At 37.6% G+C, this 14,603-nt stretch overlaps 4 non-coding genes across 4 annotated transcripts; 2 read left to right on the top strand and 2 right to left on the bottom strand.

The window, feature by feature from the left end:
• Nucleotides 1-7,016: 7,016 nt before the first annotated feature.
• LOC113325908 lies at nucleotides 7,017-7,214 on the top strand. Its single transcript, XR_003348162.1, has one exon. It is a non-coding gene; the product is annotated as a U2 spliceosomal RNA (small nuclear RNA).
• An 881-nt stretch (nucleotides 7,215-8,095) lies between these two features.
• TRNAG-GCC lies at nucleotides 8,096-8,167 on the bottom strand. Its single transcript has one exon. It is a non-coding gene; the product is annotated as a tRNA-Gly (tRNA).
• An 805-nt stretch (nucleotides 8,168-8,972) lies between these two features.
• On the top strand, nucleotides 8,973-9,136 carry LOC113325917. Its single transcript, XR_003348169.1, has one exon. It is a non-coding gene; the product is annotated as a U1 spliceosomal RNA (small nuclear RNA).
• A 4,275-nt stretch (nucleotides 9,137-13,411) lies between these two features.
• On the bottom strand, nucleotides 13,412-13,514 carry LOC113325915. Its single transcript, XR_003348167.1, has one exon. It is a non-coding gene; the product is annotated as a U6 spliceosomal RNA (small nuclear RNA).
• Between the last annotated feature and the right edge of the window lie 1,089 nt (nucleotides 13,515-14,603).

The following is a 14,603-nucleotide window of genomic DNA, read 5'->3' as shown; positions in this document are numbered from 1 at the left end:
TTTGAGTAGAGTGTTCGCAAGAGATAATGATGGAAGAGAAATTATGAATATTGTGAAAATATCGCCACTAGAGAAATGGCAGAAACAGATCATTTCTTTTACCGCAGAAGAAATTCCCGAAGGAGAAGAGGTGCATGACAATCCATTGGTAGTAAAATTAGAAATTAATTCAAAACCGAAAGAAGATGAGGATAATGAAGCTGAAGATTCATGGGCAATCAATAGAATTCTAATCGATACTGGAAGCTCTGTGAACATCTTATTTTATCATACTTATAAAACCATGGGTGGAAGAGACGATGATCTTATACCATCAACATATAAGATATATGGTTTTAATGGTACTGCTAACAAGCCTAAAGGGGAGGTTACTATGCGAATTCCATTGAAAGGAATATCATCTGAAATCTTATTCCGTGTCGTTGATGTAGAATCACCCTACAATGCGTTAATTGGTCGACCTTGGCTACATGGGATTCTAGGTGTAGCTTCAACTTTTCACCAGTGCATCAAATTCCCTCACCCCAGTGGTGTAGGAATCATAAAGGGAGATTGGGTTGAAGGAAAGAGGTGTTACGAAACTGAGATAGAATCTTGCGAAGGAAGAGCAAACAAGAAGGAAAATTGGTGACACAAAATCAAAGATACACAAAGAAGTGAGAGGTTGATGGTGGATACAATCGAAAGGAAATCAGAAGAGATGTTCCGAAACTAATGCTAGCTCAGGATAAAAATAATGAGCATACCAACACTAAAGAAGCAGTAGCAGAAAATAATAAAGAAGCAGAGGATGACAAAGGAAATAAAAACAAGAAATGTATGAATGATTAAGTTGTTGCGATACTCTCGCAATAAGCAAAATTCTCAAAAATATATTTGGTTGAATGGCAAAATTGAGATTGCGAAATTCAGATACAATATGATTATTTGCGAGACTCTCGCAGAGATAATGAATTTTACAGAAAGTAGTTAGAGAAAAATGACAAAAGAGAAAGAGGCGAACCTTTATGGCGTACACCCTAGTTCGCGAATACAATTTCGCAAGAGGCAAATGTAAGACCTAAAGTACGTCATATAAGGGGGTACCTATTGCATGACTCATGGAAAGGCTACACCTCCACCGGAACCTGAGTCATGGAGATTTGGGGTCAATGAAGCCCATCCGGGAGAGGCACCTTGGATTCTCAGCTTAAGCATATGACTTAGGTTGGGAGACTAAGGTAATAAGGACTCTCCCAAGGGGTGCAGATATGATCAAGGCGTCGAGGTAGACGGTTGAGTCAAGAGTGTCAGAGACGTTTGAAGCGTACTTTGCCATTCTTGACAAGTCTTGGATTATACTGCACTCGGCCTGAAGAAAACCCCACTTAGGGTGCAGTCTCGTAACCATAAGCCCTATAGGTAAAAGGGATAAGAGGCTGCGAAAACAACTGGTTGTTGTTAAGACTGGATGAGAGGATCTAACCTTGTATGGTATAAGTACGCCTCCTTAAAGGGGCAACCAGGGGGGAGATAACGACGTCACCCTCCATTAGGGAGCTGATAAGTGTCTTAAGACGCAAATGTCATGAGGCTTTTTATTCACAAGGATATTAACGCTTGTCATATTTGTGAACAATCATGAAGAGGCAATAATACAAAAGAAAAGGATAAGACGAGATCAATGGGTTTTCGCATGAAAGTGTGAAGACGTCCTGCGGTTTCGTCGCAAGACGGCAATGTCATGGGGCTTCATTTTCGCAAGAATATTTAGGCATGTCATATTGTCGCAACATTCCTGAAGAGGCCATAATACAAAAGAAAAAGTTAAGGCAAGATCAATGGGTTTTTGCATGAAAGTGCAAGGACGTCCTGCGATTTTGTCGCAATGACAAGAGGTGGCATAATAAGACCTTTAATTAGGAAGGAAAAATAAGACCACACGAGAGTGAGATTTTGAAAAGAAACAAAATTCACTTCGCATAAGATTGCGAAGTTATACAATAAGAATTTTTTTATGAAATCTCTCATTTGGATTCAAATAACAGAGGCAAGTATGGGAATGTATGAAATTAGAAAATTTTATTTGTCTCCATATGAGAGATTTACTCAAAGATTCAAGAATTAATGATTATATTGATTAACTATATTGCAAAGAAGAATTGTTTTAATTAATGCAGGTCAAAATGAAAGAAACACAAATATACAGAAAGAAGAAATAAATGTACAAGTATTACAAAGAATCAAAGAAAGAAATAAAGACTACTTCTTAGTTAATCCTTCATTATCTTCATCAGACTTGCTCCCTTCTTCGTCTGCGTCAGAATCTTCATCACCATTAGAACTTCCATCACTATCAGATTCTTCATCGTCAGCCTCGCTATCAGAGATAGTCAAACTGGGAGTATTCTGTGAGATTTTTCCAAGACACAAGGATAATCAGAATGTGGGATATTATGATCGTCACAAACCATTTGGATAGTTTGATTGCGAAAATGCATATCATCATTCTTAAAATTCGCAACAGTGATCTTGATTTGATTCTTTAATATATAATACTTGTCGTTGCGAGAAGAAAGATTCTTTGCGAGTTCCTCCTTTTCAGCTTCAAGTTCATCAATCTTTTCACGATATCTATTTTCAGAATCTGCGAACAAAATACAATCAATTATTAACTTGATGAGAATTCATAAGAAGCAAAAGATTAGCAAAGAAGAGCAGTTAGTAACCTTCTCTGTCAGAAATCATATCTCTAATCAAGGATGTATGCTCAACTTGGAGACTAACATTTACACCTAAATCTTTTCTAGCATCATCTAAGATTTTCGCAACCCAGAGAAATTCATCCTCACTACTTAAGAAGACGAGAACGAATTTGATTTTCCCTTTCGCAGAGTTCGATATTCTTGCGGTTAGCTTCATCTCGTTCAAGTTGAACTTCAAGAAGAGCCTCTTGGAATTTCGCCAAAGCCTTGGCACCTTGATCAGAGATGCGATCCTTATCATCTATGAGACCGCTAATTTTGGTTCTTAACTCATTGGTTTTCTCTTTAAAATCAAGAAGGAGACGCTTAAATCGGTTGGCTAGGCCTAAACTAGATCTGTGATCAATTTCTAAGAGGCGAAATTTAGATCTAAGCTCATTTAGAGAAAGAGATGAAATTCTATCATTTGAGAATCTATTTAAGGAATTGTTAAGACGCTCAAGAAGGGTATCATTATCCAAGGCATTAGGAAATGAACGAAGAAGGGTAGCTTCATCAGAAAGACCATAAATGTCTGCAAAAAGGATCATTTAAATAAGATAAAACAACGGGATGAATGAATAAGGATCATTTAAATAAGGATCATTTGAGAATCTATTTAAAGGGAAAAGACAAAAGTAAAATGCCGTAAAGATGATTATTAGCTTGCTGAAGACTATAGATTTTGTTCTTATACGAAGAAGAATCAATTTATAATTGTCTATTTTTCTCGCGAAGACCTTTAACTTCAGCTTCCAATTCTTTATTCTTTTTGCGAAATTGAAGATTCTTCTTTTCAAGATTTTCGCGTCTTCTCTCTAGATCTGAGGCAACAACAAAAGAAGCTTTTTCATCCTGCGAAAAAATATAAAAAATATTAATATAGAAAGAAATTTTGAGTTATAATAATGAAGAAGTAAAAGGATAAAAGTATACCAGACTATTGAGAGAATGCAAGAAGTCGAGAGTCACTGATCTAGAAACTCCACGAAGAGAGCTATCACCATCTAATAAAGGGACATCGCAAAGGGTAGCGAGATATTTGCAGGTATTTGCGAATTGGCTATCTCCCATTCCTTGTAGAGAATCATAAAAGAGGCCAGAGAGCTTAGCCATAGAAGATTCAGGTGGAGAATCTTCACTTGCAGCAAGATCATCGTTGTCCTCATCACCCTTATCACTTTCGGAATTTTCGTGAGGAGGAATATTTGAAGGAGAAGAAGAACGAACTTTACTTTTCTTTGGAGGAGGACCAGTTGATTTTTCCTTGCGAAGAGCACCTTTACCTTTATCACCAATCTTCGCAACATCGGCAGATTCTTCTACTTCAGCAATAATCTTCACACACAGATAGAAATAAGAAATGGAAGCATGGAAGTAACAGTATACTGTTTAAAATCATAAGAGAAAATTGAAGAAAATTTAAAATCATAAGAGAAAATTTCTTACCTCATCTGTGTATGAGCGAAGAGCTAGCAGAGTACTAGATTTCCCAGTCCTGCTATAACTATCCTTCAGTTTTTGGATCTGCGGAATGTCGCAAGAGTTAGCGAACAGAATAATAAAAATCAATAAAGAAATATAAAGTGAGTTAAATTGGAAGAAACATACTTCTTTCTCCTTTTCAGGCCAAGAGAAAACCCAAGGTTGATAAGCAGCGAGATTCGCAGGAAGAACATTTGACCCAGCAATGTAGGGTCCTTTTAGCATTAAAGGAAAAACACACCATTTATCATCTTTGGATTGGCGAGGAGTTGTGTTCTTACCAGAGTGCCAGTCAATATCTTGCATGAGAATTTTGGCTTCGTCAATATTATCTTTCCTTTTTAAGCGAATACCCCAGCGAGTATTCTCTTTCTTCATGGAGATAAGTTCATAGTTCTCAAAGAAATTCGCTACTGTGTATTTCTCAGCAACTATCTCTAGGTTTGCGAATTTAGGATCCCTAAGTTCTTTGGAGTACAGAGATCCTCTACCAGCACCACGATTAGCGAACTCTAGCATCAGACGGATGCAGTCCCCACTCAGTTGGAAGATAGCTCGCGAAAATCCCGAGTGAGAAAGAATTTCATAAAATAAAGGAAGATATGGGTTATAAATAGGAATAGGGAGACCTGCGAGAATCTGACGTAGCGAAATTATGATTGACTGATCATCACAATACTGATCAGAGAAAAGTTTGACAAAAAGAATTGATTTGGCATTTTCACCAGGAATGGTGGAGAGTGTGAAACCTTTATCAGCAAGATCTTTTTGGACATCTTGTAAATTCTTCTCATATCTATGACCACTTGGAGCCATGTTTGAATATAGAGTATAGGAATGAATAAAAAGTAAGAGGATTGAAGGAGGAAAAATTACAGCAGCAGAACTTGCAGAAGAATAACAGAGTTGCAGAGATGAGAGAATAAAAATAGAAGAGAAAGTAAAAAAGAAAAGTGGAAAGAAGAGTAAGAAGAGTATATAAAGGAGATTTTTTTTTACTCGAAGAAATAAACACCATTAAGACGAAGAGACGTGAGCGGTTGAAAAGTAGCGGTTACAGAAGACGTGTCAAGAAACAAATGGAAGAAAGAATACGTGTGATAAATGCAGAATATGAAACGATGAACAACTGCGGCATTTCTCACATCATTCTCTACTTCGCAGAAAAGATATGAGAAGAGGCAAGATGTAGGATCAGAATCTCTCAACAATGATATCTTAGCGAAATTATCAACAACACAACACAACAGCGTCGCAGAACAATTTCAGAAATGATATAATAAACGACGTCAGCTAAAATCATGAGAAAGATGTGATGGTCCTGCGAAAATTAGAGAGTTTGCGAGATTAACATTTGTAAGGTTGCGAGAATGTCGCAAGCCATATTCTAAAATAAATGACAGATTAGCTGTCATCCACTATGTACTTCCCTATAAATAGTCGTTCAGTTGTAAAGGAAAAGGGAGAGATCTTTTTTGAGTAAGAAACAAGTAAATAGGAGAGATAAAGTCTAGAGCAGAGATCATTCTTGATTTCTTTATCTTCTCTCGTAAGAATATTCAAAGGTTGATTAATAAAATTAAGAGTATAAATCTAAAATGAGTTGATTAATAATGAAATCATATGAGGGGTGTAGTGTGGGATTTCCTGCAACTACAGATCTTACATCGATGAAACATTCTTCTTTACTTTTGTGGTTTATCAAGAGGCAGCAAGCTCAATTTTTTGTCACTTACTCGGAATTTCAGGCTTTGGCGTCTTGTAATCATCTTTCGGTCTCTATTAGCTTTATGTGCTCTGATCAGCTCCAATTCTTCGTCTTTCCTCAATTTTTCCTTGTGGTCTTTCCCAGTCCAACATAAGGTTTCCCCAAGTTCTTTAACTACCTTATGCTTCCCTAGCAAAAAGTCTTGATGCAATTTGAATGTTATATCAGTCGCCTGCTCAGAATCACACAAAAAAATATATAAGCATCCGAGAAAAGAGCTGAAGTACAAATGATAGATACAAACTCTAGAACAAGTAGTTTGAGTTTAAAACGACGTCATACCTCCAGTGTTGATTTCCCAATTGTGTATGTAAATGAAATCCTCACCAACTCATGCAGCAGAAATTCCACATGCTCAACCCCGCACCGCACTTTTTTATTAGTGCAGCCATCTAAGGAACCCGAAGACAAAAGATAGAAAATCCAAGTTAACATCAGAATCACCAAAAATCAAAATGCATTCAATGAAAAGAAGAGAAGTGCAAAAACCAAAACTATATACCTTGAGGCTGTATGAAAAAAGCTAGGATTTTTGCAGCCATTTCCTCGACTACTTTTCATGCTTAACTTTCCCACATGTCATAAACACAAGTAAGTCTGAGATACTTTGCAGTGCAAGGAAATCATCCTGAAAAGTAACCCAAAGCAAGCAATAAAAAGTATGGGTTAGTCGCAAAGACAAGTATATCATAAATTAAAAGTGGAGTATGGGTTAGTCCCGTTAAAACGGTCTTTTTCAAAGTTGGGAACACCAACCTGAAGTTGTGCCTGTCGAGAGGGAATCATGATAGAGATGCCTTCAGCAAAGAGCTTTATAGACTCTGGAGTCAATACAATAATCGAATCCCTCTAATGTGGTTGAGGTTTATATATAACTTCCCCTGAGTTAAAATTATACGTGTCCTAGTTGGTTTCGAAAACAACAACAACTTTTTAAGTACAACCCGTAATTGTTTAAGTTTTAGTCCCACAGAGACTAGTTACAGAAGAGGAATGGAAACGAGACAGTATAAAAGGAGAAGTGAAAAGCTAGTCCAAGCATACCTTTCTCGGCCTTTTGGCTAAGATCAAGTGTAGTATCTGTTCTTATCAGTTTAATATCTGATATGCCATCCATCGGATGGCACGATATTAATCTAATTTTTTACATGGGGGAGTTCCCATCATAGCAGCTTGCTGCTGGGGTTCTCACGCGTCGCCTCTGCGTTGCACTACTGCAGAGGCCTGGCGCACCCCCACCAGATCTAAAAACTAAACTTATGCTGAACTACTGCAAACATTATGCTACACAAGACACCACAGCCCCGTACATACTTTTGACCGATACTTACTACTTCTTCTACTAATTTCTTGCGTGCAGCTTCCAAGACTTGAGGCTTTAGAACTAACATCCCTCTCACGATGTCTGCGTTACGAATGATAACCTGTATACCAAGAAAATATAAATTCTGAGTGTTACTTACGCAACAAAGTACATCAAGTAATCCCACAAGAAACCCCTACATGAACATATACAATAACTATAAGTAAGTTTATTTCAGAAAAAAACATATCTAAAACATTAAGATCTTTGATAGGTGGTCTCGAAACCAACATATAACTCCCAATTCTAAGGAAGTATATGAGCGTTGTTCCAAATCCATTGTCAATTTGAGTTAAACTATCTGTTTTCATAATCTCCAGCTTCTGCGAGGATGAAATGTCAATTTGAGAATTTAAGAGAACCCATTGGTGTTCCACGCTGTCCAGCGTTGTGCTCAGTGCAAGAGTGAAATAGCTGCAACAGCTTGTAATGGATCTGAGCACTTGTTAGCCTCAGGAACACAACGCTTTACCAACTTACCGAATTTGAAGGGAATAAATCGTAAGCACATGGGTCATTTTGTATCTCTATGTGTGCTTTCTATATGTAATATTTGGGGATATTTGATTTATATGTAACCCTGCTAGCTAAGGACCGAAAATGAATCAACATAATTAATACCGGTAGTGACAATAATTATATGTATGCACATCACTTCAAATATACGAGTGATGCGAAAACTAATATACGTCTGTCATTTCAAAACAAAAACAAAAACTGCTTCACAAATTGCCGATAAGAAGGAAATAGAAAAACTGCACCAGCCGGGAATTCGAACCCGTGTCTGTACCGTGGCAGGGTACTATTCTACCACTAGACCACTGGTGCGGGATGTCTTAGCTTCCCAACATCCAAAATATCACCAATTAAATTCGAACATCCTCATAAACCACAAAGTTTCTAGCAACTCCAAGTAACCATGGATTTTTCTGACTTCTTCATGAACTATTTGTGGCTAACTACGTGCCCATGTTTCGAATAACCGGATTCAAATTGAATCCTTCTACGGGTTAAGAACAACCCACATTTTCAATACAAGACAATAGAATCAGCTCAAGAGTATTGACCCAAACTCGTAACAATTTCAGCAAACTTAGTGAGAAAGAGGAAATTCTGACAAGTATTAAAATTCTATTTGTTCCCAACACTAAAAGAAACTCTTAACTAAAATACTACGTTCTTCAACATCATATCGTAAAGACAAATACTTAGATACAAGCACAATTTGGGAATCAGAGATTTCACTACTTCTACTATCTGAACAAACTAAAGCAAGCACTTACATAAGAAAGACTGCAAGGGCATCTTGCCAGTCATAAGCAAAAGGAAATACACTACAGACTCGAAACATACATTAAAACTCACCATCTGTATAACTATTCCTTCCCGCAATCGAATAGTTATTTTGCGATTCAGTCACTCAATAGACATACACATCCCGGTTTTGTGTTCCTGTCCTAGCGCTGTTGCCAAATACTAGGCAAGGGGAGGCAATAGAGAGCCAGTATCTTACCCATTCAATAGACAAACCACATTCAAATGAAACAGATTATATTAGTCCCACACTACTTGTGTCCATACAAGAGACGAGAAAGAGATGCTACAAATAGGAGAGGCATTGGAACGTAGAAGCATACTTACCTGGACGGGGTCTATGGATGATCAAGAAGGTCCATGGCCTAGGTTAGCGACCTCCATTGCACACTAAGGAGGGGTGCTTGCCTAAGATCTCCCCACCGAGGGAGAGTCTACGTCATAATTTGTTCCTGAGGGGGTACGCGTCCGCGCGGCCCCTGCCAATTAAACTAAACCTTTCAGCCTTTGCTTCTCTTATGTAAGGGACTAGCAGTGAATCATTTTTCTGTGCTTTGGGTTAATTACAAACTAAGCAATGCCCGCCCTTCATTAAGAAATTATCTCCCTGTAACAGTGAACATATTGAATCTCAAGAACCTGACATTTAGCTCTAAATCACCAAGGAATACTCCCCTTTTCTAGAATCACCAACAACTGGATTATGATTTTATCACACCTTTATAAGCTAACAGCAATATAATTTGCCATCACCTCAGCAATATAATTTGCCACCCCAATACCACCTGAAATCTTAATAAAAGCTCGTCAAGTTGCAGGTGGTAATTGCAAAGTTGTAGCCTAGCAGCCAGTAAATTGCAAAGTTGTAGCAGCAATGAAAGCTCGTCATCCAAAGTTGTAGCCTAGCAGCCAGTATATACGCACAAAACCTCACATCAGGCACTACAGTAAAGAATTCAAGGAGCTGGTAAATAGTTCGATTCCTATTGCAATTCCAAATTCATTGTCATTTCTCGAGATGCCCAGTCATTCACATTGTACCATCTCGAACCAGGCTGTTTACACTCACAACCTATGGTTGTCTTACTAGGCTAATTCTGATATATCCCAATATAGTCTAGAAACATCTCCAGATACATAAGTAGTGTTATCAAACCAAAACCTAATTAAACCTTGATGCAAATTGAATAATATATCAGCCGCCTGCTTGCAATGACATCCACTTTGCTAAGAAGCAGAATATCAAAATTTAAAGCCTTACTCGATTACCCATAAAATCATAGAAAAGTAATAACAATAATACATTGTTCTGTTAGACATAAATTTTCACATAAGAGATGAATAGATTGAGAAGTTAAACATTGTTGTGTTAGCAGGGTTTCTGCGTTCAACATTGTCGTGTATTGTCTTCTTCGCAGAAATTTTATGGTATTTTCCAGCTCAAATTTTCGTCTACACAAAGTAAGCTCGGACTTTCAGCCTTTGGCTTTTCGAAATCTTTCGTCGTCTATTAGCTCTATGTGCTCTAATCAGCTTTAGTTGTTCAACTTGTCCTTGTGGCCTTTTCCATTCCAACATAAGGTCCTCGCAAGTTCTCTAACTACATCATGCTTCCCTTTCAAAAATTCTTGATGCACATTGAATAGTAGATCAGTCGCCTGCTTGGAATTACACAAAAATATATATAAGCATCCGAGAAAAGAGCTGAAGTACAAATGATACAAACTCTAGAACAAGTAGTTTTTAGTTCACCACTGACATAGATACCTCCAGCCTTGATGGATTTTTTGACTCTTGACTGTATGTAAAGGATATCCTCACCAACTGATGCAGTAGAAATTTTACATGCTCAACACTGCAGCGCTCTTTTTTCTTTTTGCCCTCTATGAAACCCGAACACAATAGATGAAAATTTAAGTTAACATCTCAGAAGTTAACCAAAATCAATGCGTACAGTGAGAAGTACAAACCAAAACTACCTTCTGGCTGTATGAAAAAAGCTAGCATATCTGCAGCCATTTTGTCGACCATGTCTTGCTCAACTTTATAACAAAAAAGTTCGAGATACTCTGCCATCCCATTAAAACGGTTTCTTTAAAAGTTTTCAACAGTTACCTCAAGCATTTCCCGTTCAGAGAGAATCATACGAGAGATGCCATCAACACAGAGCGATATAGACTCTCGCGACAATCCAATACTATCTATAAAGTAAAGCAGTTCTTGTTTTTCTTTTTTTGAAATGGGAAGTAGTAGAAGCAGCAGTTTCCCACGGTGAGTCCAACTCCATCTCTTCGGCAGCATCAGCAGTTTCCCACTTGTCTAAGCACTCCATATCTCTAGCAGCAGCAGCAGTTTCCTGCAGATCCCAGTACTCCATAATATCTTCAACCGTACGAGCAGAAGCAGTTTCCTGCTGGTACAAGTACTCCATGTCTTCAGTAGTTTCCTGCTGTTCCAACTTCTCCATATCTTCTTAACCAAAATTTTGAGTTTGAAGAAGAAGAAGACTTAAACTTTGGCTTCTCTATACCCTGCTGATTAAACCACTACTCTTTATCTCCAAGATAATTTCATTCCTTCTGATAATGTTGTATATGTGAAAATATTTGTGTTAGGGTTCATATAGCAGCCTTTGGTTAAGATTACTTCTCCTACAACTAACTTCTGAATACAATCCCAAAAATGTTCTAGAATTGTACTAAATATATATTAAACCCTAAATATTACTCAACTCCGGACCAAAATACCCAAACCAAACCCGGAATCAGCACAGGAGAAAGTCACCCGGTCCAGAGAAGTGGTTGTTGCCTTGTTGGTGTTGCAGGAATGACGGAGCTTTGTGTTCGGGTTAAGGTCTTAAGGGCATCTGTGGAATTTCGATCATGTGATGTGCCAATAATATTTTAGTAAATGAGATATGAAAGAGCAGACTATGCTTTTTATTGATGCAAAACAACAGTACAGACTTGATTCTGAGAACAAAAATTTAGCAATTTTTTTGTCTACACAAAGTAAGCTCGGAATTTCAGCCTTTGGCGTTCTGAAATAGTTCGGTGTTTATTAGCTCTATGTGCTCTTCTAATCAGCTTTAGTTCCTCGTCTTTCATCATCTTCTCGGTTTGGTCTACTCCAGTCCAACTTAAGGTTTTCTCAAGTTCTTTAACTACGTCAATCTTCTCTGGCATAAAGTCTTGATGGAGAGTGAATACTGCATCAATCGCCTGCTTGGAATTACACAAAAATATATAATTAAGCACCTTAAAAAGAGTTGAAGAACAAACGATACAAACTCTAGAAAATAAAGTAGTTTGAAGTTTAAAACGACATACGAACCTCTGGCGCTGATGGATTTTTCTTAATTTTGAATGTAAAGGATATTCTCACCAACTCATACAACAGATATTCCACATGCTCGACACTGCACCGCTCTTTCTTAATGCAGTGCTCTAAGAAACCCAAAAATATAAGATGAAAACTTAAGTTAACATCAGAGAATTAACAAAAATTAAACAGAAAAAATAAATAAAAGAAACTACCTTGTGGCTGTATGAAAAAATCTAGGATTTCTTCAGCCATATACTGGACTATTTCTTGCTTGAATTCCTTACAAGTGTGTCTGAGATTCTCTGCCAACAAACTAAAACGGTCTTTTTTGAAGTTTGCAACAGTCACCACCTGACATTCTTCATCTTGAGAGGAAATCGACATAGAACATGTCATCAGACACGAGCGATATAGAATCTGACGCCAATACAACTTCATCTCTCCAGGAAGCAGCAGGAGCTTCTTCCTGCTGGTCCGACTCCATGGATGGATTCCCTCAACCAAATTTTTGAGTTTGCAGAAGAATACTTAAACGAACACTACCTTTTGTTTACCTTGTAACCTAAACGATTACCTCTCCTCTTTCTCCAACGCAAAGTTCTAATGTTGTATATGTAAAAGTATCTTTGGTTTAGTTATATAGCTCTCCAGGATACTTGTCCTAGTTGGTTTCTACATCCTAAAACAACAACTTGCAAATATACATGGTCACTTGGTCAGGAGCATCTGCGGAATTTGCATAAAAGAGTAATATTATTATTAGCCCATATCTGACCACTCTTACAAGTCAATTCCATCATCAAATGCTCCAATTGATGCAAAATTTGTCCGGTATATATTTAAGGTTCAAGTTTTGTTTTTGTTTGAGTTTAGTTCTGATCTATAGCGGTCATATTAATGTGTAGGAGATGCTGAATATACGTATGCATTTTGATGGTAGGTGGGTTGGAAAATGGAACACGGATACTGTGACCTACAACCTCCAGTCGTGGTCTGTTGGTTATATAAAGGGATGTTTTACTGATATGGATCAAAGAGAGGTTTCTTTCTACAGAAATGCTGCCTCTCCTGGTGTGGTATTTTACGGTTTTGAATTTTGAAACACGGGTCCTGAACTTGGTATGCGCCACTCATGGGGTTGTTTCATCCAGTATCTTGACTTCTGTTCTGCAACAAGTCTAAAATTTGGGAAAATATTCCTTGATGTTCCACCATGATACCAATTCCGTATCAATAATGTTAATCTTAGTGGAAAAGGTATGTGGTGCACATCATTCACCCACAAGCTAGATACTATCAGCGTGCGATACCAACAACCACGGTTGCTTTCAGGAGAGATATAAGCATCCGAAAAAAGAAAAAATATATATCAGTCGCCTGCTTGGAATTACACAAAAAAAAATATATATAAGCATCCGAAAAAAAAAAAAATCAAAAAATTTGGACCATTTCTCGATTTGTGCGTGTCATCCTTGCGCAGGGGCCATGCTAATCTTCTCTGTATCGTTCCAATTTTATCAGATGTCCCCGAAGGGACAAGCTTAAGGGAAAGCTCCGGCTATTTGAACCAATCTCTGTTTGCAAACAAGGAAATGTGGGACTATACAGAACGCGCTAGTCACAGTTTCTGCGTTCCTTTTCTGTAGTCGTTAAGAGTTCGAATCTCTACAGTCACAAACAAGGCACAAGCCTCAATGTTTATGGGCATAGTAGTTCTGTGTAAGATCTGCCTACGGGTTAGAGTCTACGTCATAATTTGTTCCTGAGGGGGTACACGTTCGCACTGCCCCTGCCAATTCCGCTAAGACTAAACCTTGCATCCTTTGCCTTTTCAATTTGACTTGACTTTCTTTTATCATCTGCTAGAACTTGGATTTTCACATTTTTATCACCAGCAGCAAGCAATGCCTTCTTTTAGAAAATTTATTACCCTGTAACAGTGAGCATATTGAATCTCAAGAACTACTTGGTTACATAGAAATCTAATGGAAGTAACAAATATATTACATTGAAAAACTGCTTTCAGTTTACAAACTTCAATAAGCTAGACATAAATTTTCCAACTAATCACTGGTCAATTAAGAGATGAATAGCATTGTTGTGTTAGCAGGGTTTCTGCCTTTGACATTGTCGTGTATTATCTTCTTTGCAGAAATTCACTGGCCTTTGCCAGCTCAATTTTTCGGTCTACACAAAGTAAGCTCGGACTTTCATCCTTCGGCTTTTCGATATCTTTCGTTGTCTATTAGCTCTATGTGCTTTAATCAAAAAAGTCTTGATGCAAATTGAATAGTATATCAGTCGCCTGCTTGGAATTACACACAAAAAAAAAAATATAAGAATCCGAAAAAGAGATGAAGTACAAATATTACAAACTCTAGAACAAGTAGTTTTTAGCTCAAAACTGCCATGGATACCTCCAGGCTTGATGGATTTTTTCCAATTGTGTATGTAAAGGAAATCCTCACCAACTGATGCAGCAGAAATTTCACATGCTCAACACTGCAACGCCTTCTTTTCTTTTTGCCCTCTAAGAAAAGATGAAAATTTAAGTTAACATTAGAACTTAACCAAAATCAATGAAGATACAGTGACAAGTGCAACACCAAATCTACCTTCTGGTCGT

Source organism: Papaver somniferum, unplaced genomic scaffold (assembly GCF_003573695.1).
Source record: "Papaver somniferum cultivar HN1 unplaced genomic scaffold, ASM357369v1 unplaced-scaffold_0, whole genome shotgun sequence".
NCBI lineage: Eukaryota > Viridiplantae > Streptophyta > Magnoliopsida > Ranunculales > Papaveraceae > Papaver > Papaver somniferum.
The sequence above is the reverse complement of the archived record's forward strand: the minus strand, read 5'-3'. Positions and strand labels throughout refer to the sequence as shown.